General features: G+C 45.8%; 1 protein-coding gene across 2 annotated transcripts in view; it reads right to left on the bottom strand.

The window, feature by feature from the left end:
• Nucleotides 1–4741: 4741 nt before the first annotated feature.
• SS18L2 (SS18 like 2) overlaps nt 4742–19374 on the bottom strand; it is an 88545-nt gene continuing 73912 nt past the window's right edge. For both annotated transcript variants that reach the window (XM_085637879.1, XM_085637880.1), the window contains exon 5: nt 4742–4876. The gene's annotated coding sequence lies outside the window, so the exon portion shown is untranslated. The remainder of the gene's footprint in view (nt 4877–19374) is intronic.

Below are 19374 nucleotides of genomic sequence, written 5' to 3'. Positions count from 1 at the left end.
GGTGGTACTGGTGGTGATACTGGAGGTGGTGGTGGTGGTATTGGGGGGTGGTACTGGTCGTGGTCATGGTTGTACTGGTGGTGGTGCACTGCTGGTGGTAATGGTACTGGTGGTGCTGTTGGTGGTGGTACTGGTTGTACTGGTGATGGTAGTGATGATGGTTGTGGTACTGGTGGTGGACTGATGGTGAAGGCACTAGTGGTGGTATTGGTGGTACGGGTAGTGGTGGTAAAGGTGGTGGTACTGGGGTGGTGGTAGTGGTGGTAATGGTGGTAGTAGTGGTGGTACTGTGGTATTGGTGGTCGTGGTACTGGTGGTGGTGGTGGTACTGGTTATACTGGTGGTATTGGTGATGGAGGTACTGGTAGTGGTACTGGTGGTACTGCTGGAGGTGGTGGTACTGGTGGTGGTACTGGTACTGATGGTGGTACTGGTAGTGGTGATGGTACTAGGGGAGGTGGTACTGCTGGTGGCGGCAATACTGGTGGCGGTAATGGTATTGATGGTGGTGATGGTCGCACTGGTGGTGGTACTGGCAGTGGTGATACGGGTGGTGGTGGTGGTAGTGGTGGTACTGGTAGTTGTGGGGGAACTGGCAGTGGTGATACGGGTGGTGGTAGTGGTGGTACTGGTAGTCGTTCTGGTGGTGGTGGTAGTACTGGTGGTGGTGGCATTGGTGGTACTGGTGGCGGTTGTAGTACGGGTGGTGGTGGTACTGGTGATACTCGTACTGGTGGTGGTAGTGGTGATGGTGGTACTGGTAATGGGACTAGTTGGACTGGTGGTGGAGCTACTGGTGGTGGTATTGGTGGTGCGGGTAGTGGTGGTGGTGGTCAATATATGTACATAGAGGGCACCTTATAGGTGTCCCCTGAAAACCTACCAGCCTCTGATGTCCTTGCTGACTGGTTTCAGCCAGCCTGCCACCCGGGACACTGTTCTGAACTCCTAGGGCGAGACCTACTGATAAGCCTCCCTGGGCCAGCAAGCTTCAATCAGCTGCTGACTCGAGAACCTTGGGAGGACTGCCTGCCTTCGATTAAGAGTCCAAGACCTCCCAAAGGACAGTGGAACGGTTCCCTGCGTCCTGCAGGAACTCCAAAAGCAAAGTCTGAGGCCTCAGGAACTGCCGAAACCCAACACCTGAAGCCACAACTGCACCGGTTGCCTCCCACTGGAGTTGAAGTGGGCCGCCAGTGTCAAAGAGGTCTGCCAGCCCTCCAGAACTAGAGTCTATCATGCTCTCACCCCTCGTGGACTCCCAAACGTTACCTGCAGCCCCTGAATGCAAGCCCCATTGACCACAACTGCTCCTGCTAAGAAACCCCAATGCCTAAAGACACCTCTGCATCCACCCCCCCCCCCAGGCCATGGAGAAGAGGACCCTAGGTGTCCCCATGTCCCCGAGCATCGCAAGCCTTGAACCCCCATGTTGGTTCACCTTGACTGGCCTTACAGCCAGAGCCTGCAGCCTCTTTCCACAGTGATCAATGTCCATAGAAACCTATTGAGCTAACAATGCTGTTTTGCACCCTGCAGCCCTCGTGCCGCTGGTGGTGTTCTGTTGGTGCTACCTTGCACCTTGCCCAACACTCACCTTAACTGTTGGAAATTGGTCCTGTAAGTCTCTGTACTATACCGGTTTGCAGAACTTGTTCTTCCTTCCATAGGATAACAATGCGGAACTCAGAAATTGCACTGTGTCCACTTTTTAAAGTGAAAATAATTTATATTTAAATACTTACTTACCTGAATGATTTTTCTCTGATGCCTAAACATATATAAAGATACTAGCTATTTATTTTAATTGGTGTGGATCTCCTTCTTGACTCGTTTATCCTTTAGTGATCATTGTGTGTATTTGTAAATGTATGGCACTCCTCTGTGTTAAGCCTAAGGCTTCTCGACCACATTACCCCCAATAGAGCACTTTGGGATTGCATAGCAAGCCCCTGTCCACTCATAAGGGGATCCCTGGTCTCTTTACACTGTATATTAGGTTCTTGATACATCACATAGAGACAGCTTCCTACAATTATAATACAGGCATGTACAGCCAATGGGCCTCTTGGTCTCAAGGGCAATTTCAATAAAACCTTTGTCTAACTTGGCCCCTTGGCTAGGATAACTTATATAATTATCTGGCAGAGAGGGGTACAGGGTAGAGGGACAGGAGCACAGTTTCCTTATACTCAAACTGAGGAAGAATACAAAACTGTATTGATTATACAAACCTATTGCTCTGATGAAAGCAGATGCAAAAAAAATCTCCACAAAAATATTAGTAACCAGATTACAAGTACTTGTACCTCAACTGGTCTACCCTAACAATCGGGCTTTTTTGTGGGGAGACTGGTGAGGATCAAGTCAAAAAAGTGCAAAGGAAATCTATCCTCTGCATTTTGATATCCTGTGACACATAAAATGCCTTCAACTCGGTTGACCAGCACTTCCACTCAATTATAGATAGAATTAGCCTGGAACTGAAGTTAATATTGATGGCTATTATAATCCCCCTTCCAGGATAAGACTGAATGGCCATGTATCTGAAGTTAATATTGATGGCTATTATAATCCCCCTTCCAGGATAAGACTGAATGGCCATGTATCCGTTTTTTTAGTCACAGTGGAAAGAGAAAGGGGTGCCTTCTCTCGCCACTTCCATTTGTATCAAGCCATTAGCTATTTGTAAGAAAGCAGGCAGAAATCAGAGGGATCCCTTTTGGCCTAGATCCACAATTAACTTTTGAACAGTTCCTTGTTGTTAACGTTGCTTCCCACTTTGATGACCCATCTTACGCTATATGAGAAAGTGGGCATCTAAAAAAAGTCAATCTCAAACTGAATTTTTTAAATCTGAGGATACAACAGGCCTCACATTTCAAACATCTCTTTCTGCAAGCAAATCTGTATTCTTAGATAAAAAGTTACCTTAATCAGGATCTCATAGGCTTAGTCATTCTCCAAATATCACAACCTGGCATTAAATTCCACACTCCATCCAGAATGACTGACTTTTGAAAAAGAGAATGGCCTAGTACCAATTATTTGGCAACAATCCTTTGGAGTTCTGTACATCCCAAAACCACTTCTTCCTCTATCAACAGAATGCCGCAAGAGTGCTGATCATATCTCAGGGCCTGCTCTGGCCATCAAAGGGAACAGATTTCAAAGTCTGTGAAATGAGGAGAATGCAGAGAGCCGCGAAGGTGACCAGAACTGACCTCCCTTCATCCCTAACAGATGAGTCTGTCTGACTCTTTTACTTAAACGCCCAAGAAAAGCAAATGGCCATGGACTGCAAATTTTACCCACCGGCCCAGATTATTAGAGACAGAAGCGCGTCAGAAAGCAGCAAGTATCCAGAGAGATGTTGGAGTTTTAATGTGAATGTGGGACAGTGGTGGATAGAGTGTGAGGGCTGTGGCAACTGTTGTAGGATTGGAAAGGAGAGCCATGGCTTTAAAGCTTTTGATTGCACATGCCAGAATGTAGCAATGTTGACTTATTTTAACTAATACTATACATATGCTATTCTGCCTAATGTACACTTGTAGTTTTCTAGTTTGTTTAGGATCCTATTAGTCCACAATTCTAAATCCACAAATAGTGTGAGAGTAGGCCAGGAAATTCAGGAAAAGCTAGTAAGTTTGATGTAGAACAACTATACATCAGAAGGTCAAAGAAATATGCTTCTCCATACGGCCCCTCAAATACAATAGGTAGACTAACATAGTAACCAGTGCTTGGTTTGTATAAAAAAAAAAAAATAAATAAAAAAAAAAAAAAGAAGAGCCAATGCCCTTGCCAGGAGGCCACTGCCACTTGCACTGCCAATGTCGCTGTCAGCACTGCCAATTACAGTATCAACACTCCTACAAGTGTGACAATTCTGACTATTCCAGGCCCCCAAATATATAAGAATGGCTTTGGCAGCAGCTATTAGTATTTTTGTAATGTATATTTAATTATCAAACAACTGTTGTGCTCCTCAATAAATTGGACAAAAAGCCCCACGTGGCAGATTGTCGTGAGTGCCGGCGTTGACAAATGAGTGACGCGCTGAGCACCGGAAACCATTGGCTTAATTAAGCACTGATGGTAACCCAGAACCTGAAATGTTACAGACCTGCGACAGTTAAGACAAAAACTCTTGTCCATTTTAGTTCTGTAAATTTTATATATAATACATCGCATATATTTTCTGCTTAACGGATATTAAAAGGAAGATGTTAAATTATTGATTCACACTTTATATAAAATAAAGAAAAGACTGTAACCTAAGTGTCTTACATAAATGAGACACAGAACAGAAAATCAACTGTTGACATCAGGATATGGCTACTGAAAAAACTTCAGCAATGTGATTTGCCATCAGTCATGGTTGTCTTAAGGTTGTAGCCTCCTTCCAGGTTCATAAAAAGCTGAAAGACAAGCGGTGAGGGCTCCAAGTCTGAAGATGCTACACAGTTGTTTGTCCTGTCCGAGGTCCAAGTTGGTATACACTGACTGTACCTAAATTTATGAGTAAAAAAGTCTAGCAAAGAGGGAGCTCCTCAAACTACCATCTTAATGCCTTTTCCTTAAGCTGCCCCAGGCAACAGATCGGTTTTGACTGTGGGAATTCAACCAAATGGGCTTTAAGAATGGTTAAATAATGAAAGATTAGGTCATAGTTATAGGTGTTATAACAAACAAAAAAGGTTACAGAAATAAACTGAAATAACGCGTAAATGCGAAGTGAAAACTGAAAAAAATATTTTTATTGTCATTTACAAATATTCATCCACATTGGTTCGAAGAGAGATTTCAGAGTATTTTGAGCATATGAATTTTGCGTTCTGCCATATTAGTTCCCAACTGTTTTTTCAGGACCCTGCAAGAGATGAAAATAAAATAGGATGAAAGATAAAAAGTATAACGTATAAGACAGTGATATTCTAAATCTATTTGCTTCCTATACCTAGGAAAAAATGATCAATGGTGACCATTTAATGCAGTCCTTCCAGTGCGCAATACTACAGTGATATTTTAGTTTCTTTTACATGCATGATTTCGGGCATAAAGCAGGTTGCTTCAATCACCCATTTCATGAAATACAAAGATGCTTATCTCCCTTGTTCATGTCCACTTCACCTCAATGTGGCTTAATTTGTTTCTTCACTGTTTAAGTTCTGTCTCATATACCTTTCCCATAAAGTGATGTTAAGCTCTTGCTTTGCATTTTATTATCTGGACTAAGTACACACTAACTTCATAGAAGAAAGCTATATTTCGGTTGCAACAGTTTAGTTCAAGACCACATAGTAGAGTTAAGAAGTGTGAACATTTGCAACTATTAAATATTGACAAAATATGCTTTGCAGGTACAAGTCTTAAGTTTGCAATGAAAAGTAAAATAACATGACTTGATCTGCTCATTTGGGGTGTAAGAAATTTCCACAGAAACCCAGGATCTCTCTGGTGCGCGAGAATTACTTTTAGGGGTGTGATTTCCTTGAAAGAATTTTGATACACCTTTTTTGTAGATACTTTCTGGAATATATGTGCGTAGTTAAGGATGAATTGCTTCATAGCAAACTACCAGTGTAATTGAAAACTAAAAAAATAAAAAAAATCGCAGGATGAGGGTCATGTGGTTGGAGAATCTGGTGCCAGAGGGAATTTATCAGTCCATATAACAGGGCTTTCCCAGAAACAATGTCTGCAGTACAAATGTACTACAGTACCATTAGAGATAAATATCAATGAATTGGTTATGCAAGTCGGTTAATATTAGATTTTATGGTACTTCTATTTGAGCGGAGACAGGTAGTTACAAGCAGAGAGTAAAGTCAAGAGATGATCAACGGGGGAAGTGAGGATTGTTGTTTAAGGACAAGTGGTAAGCGGGACAGATGTAGGCAGGAATATTGTAGTTCTTAGTTCAACAAAAAAGCATATCTTACACCAGTGGCACAGAAACACCAGTTATGTTAAGTTAAAAGGACATAGAGGAATCATTCTCTATCCCATCCCAGGTACATGTGCAATTCACCCACTAGACTTTGTAGTTGTTTGGAAGAATAACGGAACATTTCACAAAGCAAGCAGGTAGTGGGCAGTAGAGGCATTTTATATAGATGGTTGCTGTTTCTGTGAGAGAGACCCAATAATGACCAAGTAATCATCAGGTTTTGGCGAGTTTAAGTATATGCTTTTTTCTGTTAAAACGTTTCAGTGCGTGTACTACTAGTTTGTGAGTATCAGGGTAAAGATCACTGGGCTAGAATTTATCAGATGATAAAGAGCCATAGTATACAAAGTTAGTTATATAACAATTTTACCACGGTTGAGAGGATAACATTACTTGAGTAGCTGGTTGCCTTAAATGATTTCTGAAAATTCATAGAAACAAGCTAAAAAGTAAGTATTACGTTACTCTCATGTACAGTGCTACCAGTACGGATTTATTTTATTTAAAGAAGCTATTTAGGTTCATTTCTACTTTCAGTGAAGGACTAATACGTGAAAGAGAAACCTAAAGATTGATGGTCTGACAGAATGCTACAAAGAGACTTTAAGGGATTATTTGCTTGGTTAATTTGAGATGAGCTTGGGTGGTTTGCAGTGGATGACAGGTGAGGATATGTGATCTGTAAGATGTAGGTCTCCATTTTATCAATAGGCATAGGATCTATATATACTGGTTTGTACAATGGAGTTGACCAACAATACAGGGATGCTTTCAGTGAATTAAATATCTTACATAAACTACCTAAGGCCCTACCTTTTGTAGTCTTTTCTAGCTGACACGTTTCTAGCTGTGCATGCCGGCAATGTTACAGTCAAAGATATTCAAATGTGTGCATGCAAGCTTTTCAGGTGCACGAGGTTGTTCTTGCACAAGAAGTAGGAGACTAAGAACCAAAATTGGAAAATCCCTCAATAAAAACGTACTTTTTTTTTTTTTTTTTAAATACAAAAATAGAAAAGGCAAGTACATCGAGTTAACTGGCTGGGTAAAGTGAGAAGACCCTGGATGGGGACTGTAATTATAAATTAACAGGCCGCACAGGGGAGGAAGGATATTAGTCTCCATCAAGCGCCCCCGTTTAAATGGCCTCAGTATTTTTATTCTGGCACTACCATGGGCTTTTTCTACAAATTATCGGTTGATATTTCCAAGCAGGATCAATGGCAAATTCCGAGCCGGCATGCTCCGACTGGGGCCGGTCTGATCTTGGACCCTCCAGAACTGGCTTTTTCTAACAGATTTGCAAGTTTATCTTCATTGGATGCATGCGATTGACTGGGGAGCCACAGCTGAACACTCAACAGGCGGAAGTGGGGAGGGTCCCCTTTCCCCAGCTAAACAAAGGCGTGATAGTTCGCAGTAATGGGAAAGACTAAAGAGTTGTTTCAGGCGAATACCCTGAAATGTAACTCAAAATTCTGGGGTATTATTAATTGTCCTCTTTTTGGCTCAGAGAAGGCTGCGTCCCTAGAGGCCCATATTACTGAAGAATAATGGGTGGCCTACTTTGATGATATCTAGAATGCAGTCCCTAACGAATCTAGATAAGGGGAGGGAGAGCTGGAAGGAATCTCCTCTCTAACGTTTGATTGCGAAGAAGTGGAAGAAATATGTTACTTACCCTGTAAGCATCTGTTCTTGGAATGTAGTGCTTTAGATTCACATGCTTTGCATAAGTCAGCCATCTAGTGTTGGGCTCGGATGATTACAAGTTGTTTTTGTTCGAAGAAGTTTGAGTCACAAGGCTGTGTGATACTGCGCATGGTCCACTGTTAGACTGTTTTGATGCAGGCGGGTGAGAATGGAGTGAGTATTAGTAATGTGATGTCCATGCTAATAATGTGATGTAAGGTAAAATAAAACAGTAAACTGCGACCTACACAGGCATCCAGGAAGGAGGGTGGGAACATGTGAATCTACAGCACTACATTCCAAGAGCAGATGCTTACAGGGAAACAATCTGTTCAAGGCATGTGTGGCTGTAGATACACATGCTTTGCATACACTGTAAAGCAGTCCCTCTCCCAAAGCAGTGGTTAGCCTGTGGGGGTTGCAGTTTATAAAAAAAAAAAAAAAAAAAAAAGTACAAAGTATTGCTTGTACAACATTAGTTTGTTGGTGTGCTCAGACATCCACACGGTAATATTTTGTGAAGGTGTGGACCATGTTACTGCTTTTTAAATGGAAGCAATTGGAATGTTCCCCAAGAATGCCAGAGGCTCCTATTTTGCCAGTTGAGTCTGCCCTAGGGGGAACTGGTAAAAGTCTTTTAGCTTCAGCATAACAAGTTTGAATATCCACCTGGAAATTAATTTTTGGGGAAATTGGGTTTCCAGCATGAGGAAGTGAGAAAGCAACAAATGATTGCTTAATCTTCCTAAATGTTTTTGTTCTGGCAATATAATAAATTAAGAGGTCTTTTAAATTCAGAAGTATGGAGAGCTCTTTTCGCAACCGATCAGGTTGCAGAAAGAAAACCGGTAATTTGATTGATAGATTAATATGGAAAGGAGAGATTACTTTGGGGAAAAAACTTGGGGTTTGTTCTGAGCACTACCTTGTCTCGGTGGAGTTGGAAGAATTGCTCTTCTACGGTTAGTGCCTGGAGCTCACTGACAAATCTGAGTGAAGTGATGGCTATTAAAAATGCTACCTTCCATGATAGGTATTTAAGTTGGCAGGAATGCAGTGGCTCAAATGGAGGCCCCATGAGACTTGTTAGTACAGTGTTGAAATTCCAGGCTGGCATTGGTGGAAGTGTAGGGGGAATTACCATTCTAAGTCCCTCCATGAATGCTTTAATGACTGGTATCTTAAATAAAGATATATGTTACCTATTTTGGACATAGACTGCAACGGTAGGCGTGTTGAAGCGTATGCTAAACCCGAAGTTTGAAGATGCAGCAGGTAGCAAATGATTGTACTTGTGCATCTAAGGGGGTTTCATTTTTGATACTGGCAGTATAGCACAAATCGTTTCCATTTGACAGCGTAACATTTACGAGTTGTAGGCATAAGTGCTTCTTTAAGAATATCCATACATTGTTGTGGTAGGTTTAGGTATCCATATTCTATGACTTCAGGAGCCATATGGCAAGGTTCATGTGATTCGGATGTCGGATTTCGCCATGGCTCTGTTCGGTAAGGTCCAGGTTAAGGGGGAAGTTTCTCCTGGGGAACTTGTGAGAGTTCCAGTAGTGTGGTGACCCATGGCTGTTGAGCCCAAGCAGGAGCTATGAGAATTAGGGTGAGGGAGGTCTGCCTCAGCTTTTTGACCACAGATGGAAGTAGTGAGAGAGGGAGAAAAGCGTAGGCAAATATCCCTGACCAGTTTATCCAGAGAGTATTGCCTTGGATAATGGGTGTGGGAACCTGGATGCAAAGTTTGGGCATTTTGCATTTTCTGGATTTGGGAACAGGTATATTGAATATGCTACTTACCAGTATGCATCTGTTCTTGGCATGTAGGGCTGCTGACATTCATATCTGTGCATAGATCGCCGCCTAGTGTTGGGTCCGGATGTTTGCACGTTGTTGTCCTGGAAGAGTCTTCGAAGTATCCTGAGATAGGTGACTCCTCACCTGGACCACAGTGCGCATGGGCATCCTCTCCATCCTCAGATTGTTTTTCGCCATTGTGGCCGTGATGGAGTAGATACAGAAAGTGATGACCATGCTATACAGTAATTCTGAGAGCTGCAGCTGCTACAGGCGCCGGGGAGGAGGGTGGGCGATATGAATTTCAGCAGCCCTACATGCCAAGAACAGATGCATACTGGTAAGTAGCATATTCAGTTCGAGGCATGTGGGCTGCTGAATTCATATCTGTGCATAGAATACATAGCAGTACCTCCTATTAGCGGCGGCTACCAGTGCCAGCTGCAGCGGTCTGAAAAAGAGTTTTGAGAACAGCCTGTCCTACAGCTGCCTGCTGTTTTGAGTGTACATCTACACAGTAGTGTTTGGTAAATGTATGTATAGTGGACCATGTGGCTGCTCTACATATATCTTGTAAAGGAATGTTTCCCAGGAAAGCCATGGATGCCCCTAACTTACGTGTTGAGTGGGCTCGTGGGGGAATCGTTAATGTGCGTTTAGCCTTTTGATAGCAAATTTGAATACATTTAACGATCCATCTGGCTATACCTGCTTTGGAGATGGCGTTGCCTTTGTGTTGTGGAGAAAAGGCAACGAAAAGTTGTTTTGTCTTCCTAAAGTGTTTAGTTCTGTCTATATAGTACATGAGGGCTCTTTTGACATCTAGTGTATGGAGCATTCTTTCAGCGACATTTTGTGGATTCTGAAAGAAAACAGGCAGTTCAATAGTTTGATTTATGTGGAACTGCGATATAACTTTAGGCATGAATTTGGGGTTGGTACGTAGTACGACCCTGTTTGCGTGAACCTGTATGAATGGCTCTTGAATGGTTAGTGCCTGGAGTTCACCAACTCTTCTTAACGAAGTGATTGCCACTAGGAAGGCTACTTTCCAGGTGAGGAATTGAATCTCACATGAGTGTAGAGGTTCGAAGGGTGGGCCCATTAGTCGGGTGAGGACCAAGTTGAGGTTCCACACCGGTGCTGGCGGGTGTCTTGGGGGAATTACTCGTTTAAGTCCCTCCAAGAAAGCTTTGATGGCAGGCACTCTGAATAAAGAGAGGTGCTGCCTGTTCTGGAGATAGGCTGCTATTGCGGTCAAATGGATACGTATTGAGGTGTATGCCAGATTGCATCGGTAGAGGTGTAAGAGGTAACAGATTATATTTTGAATGGATGTGTCTAGCGGGTTAATGTCGTTGTTGTTGCAGTAAATGACAAACCTCTTCCATTTAGCTGCATAGCAAGCTCTGGTAGTGGGTCTCCTGGCTTCTTTAATGATCTCCATACAGTCAGGTGGCAGGTTCAGGTAGCCAAACTCAGACTTCAGGAGCCAGATTGCCAGGTTCAGCTGTTGCGGATCTGGGTGCTGAATTTCTCCATGGTTCTGCGTCAGAAGCACGGGTTTGATCCGCAGCCTTTGATGCGGCACCACGGAAAGTTCCAGAAAGGTGGTGTACCATGGCTGGCGCGCCCATGTGGGAGCAACTAGGATGAGTGTCAGTGAGTGCTGTCGCAGTTTGCGTGCTACCAGCGGTATCAATGGCGCTGGTGGAAAAGCGTACGCAAATCTGCCGGACCAGTTCATCCATATCGCATTGCCCTGCGACTGTGGATGTGGGAACCTGGCGGCAAAGCTTTGGCATTTTGCGTTTTCGTTTGTGGCGAATAGGTCTATCTCTGGATGACCCCACTGTTGGAAGTACGGCTGGAGTACTGATGGATGTAGCTCCCACTCGTGCATCTGGTGGCTGTGTCTGCTGAGCAGATCCGCCATCTGGTTGTCCTTGCCCGGGAGGTGTTCTGCCATGAGGAATATGTTCCTCTGAATGGCCCACTTCCACATGCTCTGAGCCAGATGAGACAACTGTGGAGAGTGTGTTCCTCCCTGCTTCTGTATGTAGTACATGGCCGTCATGTTGTCCGTCCGGATCAACACGACCTTGTTGCACAGGTGTATTTTGAATGCTTTCATTGCCAGGAAGATTGCCATCAGTTCTAGAAGGTTGATGTGCATCTTCTTTTGCTGTATTGTCCATAGTCCCTGCACTGTGTAATTGAGTACATGAGCTCCCCATCCTTGGAGAGACGCGTCCGCCGTCAGTATTATTTGTGGAACAGGCTCTTGGAACGGTCGGCCCTTGCAAAGGTTTTGTGGATTCCACCAATGCAGAGAGTTGTATGCCCGACCGCTCACCAACACTAGGTCTTTTAGTTGCCCGTGAGCCTGATTCCATTGACGTGCTAAGCACTCCTGAAGCGGGCGCATATGTAGTCTCGCGTGCGGGACTATGAAAATGCAGGAGGCCATCATGCCTATCAACTGCATGAACACTCGCGCAGGAAGGGAGTGTTGAGGTTTGAACTTTGAGATCAGCAGTTGCATGCTATTGATCCTTACTAAATTTGGCTGAGCTGTGGCTGCCAGAGTGTCTATGGTCGCACCTAGGTACTGTTGTACGTGTGCGGGTTGGAGATGTGATTTTGGGTAATTTAGTGAGAATCCCAGACTGTGAAGAAGGTGGATGGTGAGGGACATGTGGCTGGCACATTGTTGGGCTGACTTTGCTTGAACAAGCCAGTCGTCCAGGTAAGGGTAGACGTGGATGTGTTGTTTCCGTAGATGTGCAGCTACTGTAGCTAGGCACTTGGTGAAAACTCTGGGTGCTGTTGTCACACCGAAGGGGAGGACTTTGAATTGGTAGTGCTGCCCCTGAATAGTGAACCTGAGATATTTTCGGTGGGACGGGTGTATGGGTATGTGGAAATACGCATCTTTGAGGTCTAGTGTGGCTAGGAAGTCTCCCTGTTTGAGCAGTGGGAGAACCTGCTGTAGGGTGAGCATATGGAAATGCTCTGAGAGAATGTAGTGGTTGAGGGGTCTCAGGTCTAGTATAGGTCTGAGTGACCCGTCCTTCTTTGGTATTGAGAAGTACAGAGAGTACACCCCTGTCCCTTGTTGGTGGACGGGCACGACCTCTATTGCGCTTTTTTGCAGCATACTTAGCACTTCCTGCTGTAATAATGCTAAGTGCTCTGAGGACATAGGACGGTGCCTTGGCGGTATTGTGGGTGGAGTGGAGGTTAATTCGAGGCAGTAACCGTGTTGGATAACATCTCTGACCCACCTGTCCGTGGTGATGGTATTCCACGTGGACAGGAACCGCTGGAGTCTTCCCCCGACAGGTGTTATGTGGTCGGGGGGAAGGGAGAGGGCGTCACTGTTTGTTCTTGGGTGAGGTCCTGGTGTTGCCGTAACCGCGTCCTCTGCCCTTGGTGCTGGAGCCACGATATCCACCTCGGGTGTTTTTATCGTAGGTACTTTGTGTGCCCCCTTTATTGTAGGTTTGCTGTGACCCCTGTCCTCTAGCCGCTCCCCTATTTCCGGTGCGACGAAAGGAGCCACTACGAAATGTCTGCGTTTGCAGAGCCCCCATTGACTTTGCAGTGTCTGAGTCTTTTTTGATCTTTTCTAGGGTGGTGTCAACTTCTGGTCCGAATAAGTAGTCGGGGTTGACAGGCTGATTGAGGATGTTATTTTGAATCTCAGGTTTGAATCCGGAGATTCGTAACCAGGCGTGTCGTCGTAGCATGACGCTGGTGTTTATTGCCCTCGCAGCTGTGTCGGCGGCATCCAGTGCACACTTAATGGATGCGTTTGTGAGAAGTTGTCCCTCCCTGATGAGGAGCTCCGCCGCCTCTTTGTACTCGTCAGGTAGATGTTGGAGTAGGGTCTCTAACGTGTCATAGTGTGAGCGATCGTAGCGAGCTAGGAGCGCCTGTGTATTGGCAATGCGGCATATGTTTGCCGCCTGGGCTGCAATCCTTTTGCCGGAGGTCTCGAGCACCTTGGACTCTTTGTCCGGGGGAGGAGCATCACCAGTTGTCTGCGAGTGTGCCCGTTTGCGAGCATTAGCCACTACGATGGAGTCCAGAGGCAACTGGCCTCTAATGTACGTAGGGTCCCCAGGTGCTGGCTTGTATTTTTTCCTCGATCCTGGGGTTTATTACCTGTGCCCTGGTGGTTTCTTTGAAAATGTCCCTTGCTGGCTTGAGGACACCTTTCAACATGGGTAGAGTCTTTACAGTCCTCTGAGGATGCGAAAGTGTCCACCAAGAAATCGTCCTCGATTGTGTCTGAGTGGAGTTGCACTCCAGGATTGGCTGCGGCACGTTCAATGAGGGCGTTGAATGCAGCAGTGTCCTCTGTGGGAGACGTTTTTGCGCCATAAAGCTGCGTGTCCTGTGTATCCATAGCGGCACTTGGGTCTACAGGGTCATCCCAAGCGTGATCAGGGTCCTGCGGGCCTTCGGGGTCCATATCCCTGGGGTAGGTGGTGTCGTCACCCATGTAGTCCTTTATTGCGTCCGTGTCGGAGTGCGTCGGAGAGAAGGACTGTGGATCTGGGTAAGAGGTGTGGAGGCGTTCATAAAGAACTGGTTCCGATTCCGCCGGCAGTTTTTGCTTTAGCGGGATCCTGTAAGAGTCTAAAGCCTGCTCGGAAGTGATCTTCCGCTTTCGGAGCATGAGCCTGCCGGTGTCGGCGTCGATGAAGTGGGACGGTGATGTGTGCAGTAGATGGGGACCTTGTCTGGGTGACACGTGTTCTGATCTCGAATAGTTTCGGCGCCGTGGATGGCGGCAAACCAAAGGTGATGTTGGTTGGTGCCGAAGGTGCCTTTTGAGCCTTTTTCGGCTCGGAGCCCAACGTGGCCTGGAGGGCTGTCTTTTCTCTGATGCGTTGCAAGGACGCTGCAACTTGTCGCACCTGGAACGCTGATGGTTCTTTGGCGCCGAGGGGTTCTGTAGAGGCAGGTGTGGACTTCTTTGGAGCCACAGGGTCATCTAGTCGAGGAGAGGTAGTAGCTGTCGACGGCGTCGATGATTGGACCGTAGTCGCTGCTTTCGAGGTGGATTGCGATGCAGCGGCCATTTTAACCTTGGTGGTCGGTGCCGATGGTGTCGGTGCCGGGGGCCGAGGCACTTTGGCGGTACCGATGGCCTTTCTCTTTGGGTCGGAGCCGACATCGGCTGCGAGTTCAGCACCGAAGTCCCTTTTGGTGCGGTCGGAGCCGACGGTTTTGGCTGGCGTCGAAGGCGTGGTGGTCTTCGATCCGACAAGGGTTAGTTTCACTTTTGGTTTCTGTTGAACCGGTGCGACGATTGGTTTCGGTTTCGTGGAAGGGAAACCAGTCTTTTTAGGTAATAACGGCTCTCGCTGGATGTCCGAGGCCAGGCCAGAGGGCGGGGCCGAAGAACTGCGGGATTGATCTTGGGTAAGGCCCGAAGGCGATCCCTCGACCAGAGCCGTAGACTGACGCACTGGGATATCCTCTGTTTGGACGGGTAGGCCCTGCTCGTCACCAGAGCTACCTTCTTCGGCCCCTAAGGCCTCATCGTAGTCTCCTACCTCATCGTCGGCTTCTTCCCTGTGAAAAAGCTCTTCATCTACGTCTTCCGATCTGGAACCGTGTTCGGAAGCGGGGCTGGAGGGTACATTTTCCACGCTTTCAACATCTTCATCCTCAGTGCTGAAGATGTTGGTCGGGGCCGGTGCCGCTTGCTGCGCTTCAAGTCTCGCGGCACGACGATTCCGGAGAGTCTTCTTGGATCGGAATCGGGCACAGGCCATACATTTCGATTCGTCGTGATCCGGTGAGAGGCATTTGTTGCACACCGGGTGGACGTCGATATGTGGATATTTCGCGTGGCAAACAGGACACCGCTTGAATGGGGTTCTCGATTCCATCGTCGATGTAGGGTCGATGGTCGGATATAATGGATCCGAAAAAGTTGTTAAAGTCGCTAAACTAGCAAGTAAACTGTCGATACCGATCGGGAACAGTACCGACGAAAACTAAAGGCCTTTTGGCCTGAAACTAAATTTTCCTAACTTGAGTCAAGATAAGCACATCCGAACCCAATGGCGGAAAAAAACAATCTGAGGATGGAGAGGATGCCCATGCGCACTGTGGTCCAGGGGAGGAGTCACCTATCTCAGGATACTTCGAAGACTCTTCCAGGACAACAACGTGCAAACATCCGGACCCAACACTAGGCGGCGATCTATGCACAGATATGAATTCAGCAGCCCACATGCCTCGAACATGTAGAAATCCCCACGTATGAATGTATGGTAGGAGGACTCTGGGGTGGAGTTCCCATTTGTGAACTTGTTGCTGCGTCTTGCTGAGAAGGTCCGCAACTTGATTGCTTGTCCCTGGGACATGTTCTGCTAGGAGATGAACGTTGAGATGTATTGCTAAGCGCCATATGATCTGAGCTACGCGCATTAATTGTAGAGAGTGAGCCCCCCCCCTATATCGGTTGATAGTACATGGTTGCCATATTGTCTGTCCAGATTATGACAACCTTGTTTTTCAAGTGAGGTAGGAACTCTTTCAATGACAGATGAACAGTATAAAGCTCTAGCTAATTTATATGGAAACCCTGGTATTTGAAATCTCATATAACTTCATTGTTAGATGTTGAAGGTAAACTCCCCATCCTTTCAGAAAATCAACCAAGGTAAGAATGGCTTGGGGAACTGGGTTTTGAAACGGCTGCCCCTTGGATAGGTTTTGTGAGTTCCACCATTTCAGAGAGTGATGTGTCTACTAACACTAGATCATGTTGTTGACCCTGTGACTGTCAATTGACGTGAGAGACATTCTTGCAGCAGTCTCATATGTAAACATGCATGAGGGACTATTGTGATGCAAGATGCCATCATGCCTAAAAGGTGCCTTAGTGTTCTGATTGTAACCAGAAGGCCAATTTAAAACTGTTGGACTAGAGGTAGAATGTTTTGTATTCTGGCAGTTTCTGGGTAAGCTAACCCCAACTGTGCATGGAGTATTGTCCCTAAATACGGCTGTATTTGGAATGGTGGTGGGTAGGATTTGTGAGGGTTGATGGCGAGCCCTAGTTGATATAATAGGGTGAGGGTTTTCTGGATATATTGGCTGCAAAGGTGAGAGCTGTTTGCATGTATAAGGCAATTGATGAGTTAAGGAAATACATGAATGTTTTGTCTGCGCAGATGTGCTGCCCCTACTGCTAACCATTTTGTGAATACCCGTAGAGCGTTGGGGATTCCGAATGGAAGAACTTTGAATTGATAGTGCCTGCCTTGGAAGACAAACCACAGGTACTTGAGGTGCGAGGGATGGATGGGTATATGAAAGTAGGCGTCTTTTAGGTCTAATGCAGACATGAAGTCTCCCCTCTGCAGCAATGATATCACTTCTTGAAGGGTCACCAAGTGGAAATGTTCTGATAGGATGTAGTGATTTAGAGGCCTGATGTCAAGAATGGGTCTTAGTGACCAGTGTTTTTTGGGAATGAGAAAGTATAGTGAATATACTCCTATTCCCTGATGCTGAAGTTGGACTGGCATTATGGCTCCTTTGAGTAAGAGGGCTGAAACCTAGTTTTAGGAGAGCTTGGTATGGACATTTTGTGCTTGCGATGTGGTATATTTGGAGGTGTGGTAATGAGCTCCAGACAATAACCACTTTGGATAATATCCAACACCAATTGATCTGTTGAAATGTTTGTCCATTTTGTGTAAAGGTTTTGAAGACTTCACGCAACATGTATTTGATGGTTGGGGGAAAGGATGAGCAAGTCACTGTTTAGTGTTTGTATTTGTGATACTGGTAGCATTTCCACAATTGCGGCCTCTGTAATTGTAGCCTCTATATGAACCCCTGTAGTAGGTTTTAGAGGTGAATGACTGTCCTTGGTTTTTGTGGGAGGACCACGTGGTGTCTGTAGATGCAGATCTGGCACCCTATTTGAATGTTTGTTGACGTAAGGTACCGCTAAATGCAGGAGTTTGCAGGGCCCCTAGAGATTGCTACCTCTTTCTTTTTTCATTTTTGCAAGGGCCGTGTCTATTTGTGGGCCAAACAAGGTCTTCCTTGACAAAGGGAAGGTTCAGTATTGCTTGCAGTGTGCTAAACCTCAGGTTTAAAATCTGAGACATGCAGCCAAGCATGTCTACGGAGGAGAAGGCTGGTAGTAATGCCTCTTGCTGCAGTGTCTGCAGAATCTAGTGATTAACTTCCCCACTTTGACTATTTCATAGCCCCTTTTATTGTACTGCTCTGGAAGGTGTTGGAGAAGTTCCTCCATTTTATCCCAGTGGGCCCTGTCATGCCGAAATGGCTTGGCTGTTGGCGGGGAGGAACGAACCATTCCATTTGCTGCGGTACGTAATTTCAATGTTTAATGGCACAAAGAGACATTTCGACCGCTCTCGGGGTATTGGAGAGATTATATATATATATATGTTTTAATTCGTAATTTAACAGCGTCTTTAAAAACGTTGTCAGCATGACGCAACACCCCTTTGAGCATTGGCAAGTACTGAGATCCTCGCCGAGCAGTAGTGAGGGTCTCAAAGAGGAAGTCATACTCTATAGGGCCCCTATGTAGGGGCACACAGTGGTATGCTGCTGCCCTGGCTATTAAATCCTGATAAGCAGAAGCTTCATCTGCAGGGGATGGGCATGCAGGATAGAGGTCTGGATCTGTATCCCTTGGTGCACCTGTCTCATAAGCGTCCCAGGGGACCCCAGGCTGTGTGTCCTCTCCTGTATTATCATCAATTATGGGTGAATGTGGTGATAAACCGCCTTCATCAGATTGGTGTGGTGAAGGTGTTGGAGTGGGGACTGTTGGTGGAATTGGAGAGCCAGGAGTAGGAATGTGTAAAGGGCTTGTGGCAATGTCTGTTTTCTTCTTTTTGGGAGGTGGTTGTGGAGCATCAATAGCCTCTTCGAAAGACAGCCTTCTTTGTTCCAGGTTGTATTTGCAAAGTCTTTTGTTTCAGGTCGAGCCGTTGGTGCATGGTTTCGAGAATCGGCTACGGTGGAGTTTTTGGACTGAAGGTGTAGCATTTCGGTGCCAGAAGAGATTTTGGTTTTGGTGCTGGAATGGTCCGAGCTGAAGCGCTGTGTCTCTTGTCCTTCAGTACTGAACTGAATGTCTTATGCATCGGTGCAGATCTGATTCGGTGGATGCCCCTGCTGTAGGATGAGGTTTCTGCACTGAGCCCGAGGGCGGAGCATCAGTGATCTGTTATTCTGTGCGTGCCATGGCGGTTTGGAATGTGGCAGCCCACAAGCAGTTTTATCAAATCAGTGCTGATTTTTGGGGCTCTGGATCGGGGGCAGGTGTGCTTAGGGTCCGACACTTCTCTGAATGCTCCAGAATGACTGAATCTTGCACAACCATCTGACTAAGAATCTGTTTTGTGGATGAAGAAGGATTCCTCTTGAGCTGATGAGGCTTCCTCTTTTTCCTCTTCCCGTCGACCAAATAGGTTAGGTGTGTTGTCCAATTGTCTGCGCTGCATCTCTAGCCGCCTTGTGCGTCAGTCCCAAAGTGTTTTCTTACATCGGAATGATCTGCAGGTCTCACAGGTATCTACTCGATCGGGCAAGAGACATAAATTACAGACTGAATGCTGGTCAGTGTGCGGGTATTTGGAATAACATTTCAGGCAAACAGAACGGAATGTGTTCCATCAACATTTTCCAGTTACATTTGTTAAAGTGGAAAGGGCCCAGCTGGGTGTGGTTCGTAGGTCAGCGATATGAGTTAAAGAGCCAGACACAATAAATTGTTCGGAAGATTAACTAGACAATACCGTCGAGAAAAGTATCTACTGATGAACAAAAATGATCTCGAACTGGAGCATGAGAGAGTACATACAAACCAGTCAGTGGAAAGCAAAAATCCAACACTGGAG

This window comes from Triturus cristatus, chromosome 12 (assembly GCF_964204655.1).
Source record: "Triturus cristatus chromosome 12, aTriCri1.1, whole genome shotgun sequence".
In the NCBI taxonomy this organism is placed as follows: domain Eukaryota; kingdom Metazoa; phylum Chordata; class Amphibia; order Caudata; family Salamandridae; genus Triturus; species Triturus cristatus.
The sequence above is the reverse complement of the archived record's forward strand: the minus strand, read 5'-3'. Positions and strand labels throughout refer to the sequence as shown.